At 37.3% G+C, this 4,985-nt stretch overlaps 1 non-coding gene across 1 annotated transcript; it reads right to left on the bottom strand.

Annotated features, from left to right (window-relative positions):
* Window positions 1-764: 764 nt before the first annotated feature.
* LOC121220437 (small nucleolar RNA R71) lies at window positions 765-871 on the bottom strand. The gene has a single exon (XR_005917639.1). It is a non-coding gene; the product is annotated as a small nucleolar RNA R71 (small nucleolar RNA).
* Window positions 872-4,985: the final 4,114 nt, after the last annotated feature.

The raw sequence follows: 4,985 nt of genomic DNA, 5'->3' as shown, positions 1-4,985 counted from the left end.
TTCATCGTAGTTATACTATTAATTGATAGGTGCACTTGCCTTAATCAAACTTTTAGTTGGTTTCGTGGACATCAAGTTTTTGGCGCCGTTGCCAGGGGCTAAAATATTAGGAAAACTTAATTTCAATTAATTTATCCATTTCTTATTTTAATTTTAATTTAATTGTTATATTTTAAATTTTCTTCTCTTTGATTCTTACAATTTCTTTTAGTTTATGACTAGAGGTAACCCGTTAGAACCAATAATTTTTTATAGTGAGATCGAGAAAACTTAATGTAAAAATCAGTGAGAAGAAAAGAAAAGTCAATAGATTTTAATAGACAATCAGGAGAAAATGATATTACTGTGGAGATAGATGATAATCAAAATAATCAACAACCTCTTGCACCTCCTACTCATCGTACTATGTTTGATTATGCTAAGCCTACTTTTATTGGGGCTCAATCGAGTATCGTCAAACCAACTATTATTGCAAACAATTTTAAGCTAAACCGAACACAATTTAGATGGTATAACAGTATGTTTAGTTTGATCGGTTGCAAGATGAAAATCCAAATGCTCATTTGGCTAACTTTCTAGAGATTTGCGGGACATTTAATATTAATGGCGTTTATGATGATTCCATACACTTTTGATTGTTCCTATTCTCTTTAAGGAGTAAGGCAAAACAGTGGCTGAATTCACTTCCACGGGGTTCTCTCATGACTTAGGATCAGATGACTGAGAAGATTCTGTTGAAGTTCTTCCCACAGGCTAAAATAGCTAAGTTGAGTAACGACATCTCTTCTTTTGTTCAAATTGATTTGGAGACATTATATGATGCATGAGAGAGATTTATGGATCTTTTCAGAAGGTGTCCTCATCATGGGTTACCTTTGTGGTTACAAGTTCAAACCTTTTACAACGGTTTGAATCCCTCAACTAGGCAACTAATTGATACAACAACTAACAGAAATTTGAATAATAAGACACCTAAGGTAGCTCAAGAGTTAATTAAGGAGATGACATTGAATAACTACCAATGGCAAGTCATGAGAACAAAACTGATTAAAGCAATCGGTGTTTTTAATATAGATGCAGTTCCTATGTTGGCAAGTCTGATGGAAGCACTAAGTAAAAAGATTGATGGTTTGAGTTGCAATAACACAATGAATTTAGTAATGCAGTGTGATGCAATTGGAACGGGGATAATCAATCCGAAATGTTTACCATTTGGTTCTAACATGGAGCAGAGCAAGTCAATTTTATGGGTAACAATTCTAGAACTCAAAATAACCCCTATAGAAATAATTATAATCCAAGATGGAGGAATCATCCAAATTTCTCTTAGGGTGGTCAAGGTAACCAATGGTCACAATCCCTTCTGAGTTTTCAGCAACCTTATCGGCAAGAAAAGAAACTGAACCTTGAGGTGATGTTAGCTAAATTTATTTCAGTGTCCTAAACTCTATTTCAAAACATTGAGACAGCTCTAAAAAATCAGCAAGCATCGATTCAAGGGCTTGAAAATAAGATTGGACAGCTTGCTAAAATGGTTTCAGAAAGATAGCAAGGTAGTTTAACTAGTAACACTGACACTAACCCAAAAGAGCAAGTACATGTAATCACTATTCAAAGTGTGGAATAGTTAGTCGAACTTGAAAAGAAGTTGAGTCTGGAAGCTATTAAGAAAAATGATGGGGTTGAGGAAAGTAAGAAAGAGCATAGATCGATGGTTAAAGAATACAAATCACGAATTTCATGTCCTACAACATTGAAGCAAGACCGCATAAAAGAACAAAAATGTAAATTTCTTGAACTATTGAAAAAATTGCATATTAACTTACCTTTTGTTGAAGCCCTTTCGCAGATGCCAAAGTATGCAAAATTTTCAAAGGAGTTGTTAATAAATAAAAGGAAGTTAGACAACTTGTAAACTTTGGAGCTCAATGAGGATTGCCCAACCATTGGTAGTTTCAATCATAAAAAAAGCTTTGGCTGATTTTGGGGCTAGTATAAATGTTATGCCTTATAAAATGTTCAAACAACTTGGTCTCAGGGAACCAAAACCCACTAGAATGAATATTCAATTAGCTAAAAGATCAATTAGGTATCCTAGGGGTATTATTGAAGATGCACTAATTAAAGTTGATAAATTTATATTCCCTATTGATTTTGTTATATTGAGGATATTGAGGTACCCATGATCTTAGGCTGACCCTTTTTAGCCACTGCTATAACTGTTATTGATGTGGGTAGTGGTGAACTTGTGCTAAGTGTAGGTGATGAAAAGGTTACTCTTCAAGCACGTGATTTTGTTAGAGTTCCTAGGGAGCGAGATGATATTCGTTATTCTGCTAATGTTAGTAATCATGTGGCTTGACATTCTTTACATGAATTTACTAATGAATGCGTGTTCGAATAGTATCCATCTCAAGGTGAAAAAAACCAAAGGATGAATAGAGAGTGAACAATGCAGCTCAATGAATTAGATGAATAGCGAACAAAGGCTGATGAGAACCCAAGAATGATCAAAAAAATAACTAAGCAAAGCCATAGTGTACATGTAAACAGAATGAACCAATTCAAAGTTTATTGATAAAGTGTTGCTAGAGAAAACATATCCACAAATGTTCCCTTTAGAGCTTAAGTTAAGAGGGCCGAACCCATTTTTGGTAAAAAAAATTTGCTATAAAGAACCATTTAGGTAACACACCTTGATTACGACACATTCAAGGTAAACAGTCTTCATCTGAAACTTTATTTTGGTGATAATACTAACAACGAGATAAAGGAGCTTTGGCTTCAAGATCCTTCTTAACAGTTAACTAAAAAGGGAAGTTGAGTTCAGACTCTAATTAAGCGCTTCTTGAGAGGCAACCTGAGCGTTTTTATTTTATTTATTTACTTTACTTACATGTTATTTCAAAAAAATTTAAAAATGATTGAAACAAAAAGAAAATTGGAAAAAAAAGAAAAAGTTTGAAAAAGAAATTGTAAAAAAAAAGAAAATAAAAAGGTTCACATGGTCTAGGGTGACCCACATGGGCGTGTCCTAGGCTGTGTCCATATTGGAGCTAAATTTTTCAATTTTATTTTAACCCACAAAGGCACAGAAAGTGACACTATCTAGACACATGGCCTTGTGAGACACACGACCTAGGAAACCAGCGTGTGCTAGACCGTGCGCCCTATACGGCCTCGCACACAGGTGTCGGAGAAGCTAACGATCACCGCACATAACCTAGCACATGTTCATCTGTGGCATATAGGCTGGATACACGGACGTGTCCTAGGCCGTGTAGAAACTGGGCTTGACTTTTTTAATTTTTTGAATCACACACAGGCTAAACTAGTCCACACAGCCCGTCGAAACGACTGTGTGGGACACATGGGTGTGTCCTAGGTCGTGTGCATGCTAGAAGTTTTTTTTTTAATTTTAAAAGGCCACATGTTTTGGGAGGTATTCCATGGGTGATAGACACGGCCGTGTGGCCCAACACGAGCCTTTCACATGACCGTGTCCCTCTTTTAAACCTGAAACCAAAATTTTTTTCTTTCTTCGTTCTTTTGCTTTCTTCTGCAACCTCAGCCGCCATCCTTTCCCAGTCATAGCCATTGTCGCCACCGCCCAACCATCACCTCCTTTTACTTCTTCGCCGGTCTGACCACCAACCACCATGCACCCATCTCTCCCCTTCTTTTCCTTGTGCACCCCCATTCGCAAACAATTCAACGACGTCGACCATCACATCTCTATTTCCTTCATGTCTCTTTCTCACACCGTACCTCATTCCTCCCAGACCTCTTCACAACTCCGACGCTGCTGATTCTCATTCAGCGACCACCAGTACATCATTCTCGCACTCCCTTGTTCGTTTGGCAACAAAACCCAAACACGGTCCCTCTCATTCGCCAGTCCTCAGAGGGGCCCCATTCTCTATCGCCGTTCATACCTTAGTCATCTCCCTTTCCTTGTTCATTCCAATCACCAATCGTTTTCCTCCATTGGCCATCACCACCGCTCCTGCCACCGTCGGTTATTCACCCCCACTATTTGTTTCCCTTACTTTCTTTTTGTTTTTAATTATTATTAGTCATTTAGTAGTTTTAGTTTTATTTTATTTTTTATTATTAATATTAGTATTAGTATTGCTCATTATTAGTGTTATATATATTTTTGGTATTAGTTGGTTAGCTTATGTAATTTATTTCTACCTGACTAGTATTAGTTTTAGTTTTGTATTAGGAGTAGATCTTTATAATCCCAGTTATGGTTTAGATTTTTTCATGAGGTGGTTCGCTTGCCAATGTGTTTTAATTCATATGTTGATTTATTTATCTGCTAGATTCGTTATTGTGTGGTGCTGAATTTTCTAGGCCTCTGCTGATTTGGTTGTCATTTTTTTTTCAGATACACTATGTCAAACGAATGAAGGAAAGATTAAGGTCCCCACTCATTCTAAGAAAAGAAAAGCTACTAAGACCTCATCTTCATCCTTTTTTACTGCAACCATTTGCCACTGTTAACTCACTTTTGACCATCCACCCCATGAGAAGTGATACAAGCATCTGAAGCATAAAAAATTGGGCTTGGGTAAGTGCATAGACTGGGAAGCCCTTCAGACTATGGGTTTATTTATGCTAGTTCATACTTTACTAGATGAGACTCTATGGGAGCGGTTCTTCGCGATCATGGAGCCAACATATGCTGAGCTTACATTAGAGTTTTGCTCTACCTTTTTTACAGCCAGTGCTATCGTTGGGGATGACCCACGAGCTATATCATTCTGTCTTAGAGGTATCACTCGACATTTTAGTATTATGGGATTTGGTGTCACGCCCTTGGCCTATACTTTGATGAATTTTTTGCCACACCCGAGTTCTCTACCTTTCCATGACACATCCATCATTTAACATCTCTCTACTAGTCGGACATTTCTAAGGTTTTCGTTCCGTACAACCCAAGCCAATCCAAGGCTCGGTGCCTCCCTCTAGCCTTATGA

The sequence above is a fragment of the Gossypium hirsutum genome, chromosome D08 (assembly GCF_007990345.1).
Source record: "Gossypium hirsutum isolate 1008001.06 chromosome D08, Gossypium_hirsutum_v2.1, whole genome shotgun sequence".
Taxonomy (NCBI): Eukaryota; Viridiplantae; Streptophyta; class Magnoliopsida; order Malvales; family Malvaceae; genus Gossypium; species Gossypium hirsutum.
This window is presented reverse-complemented; position numbering and strand designations above follow the sequence as displayed.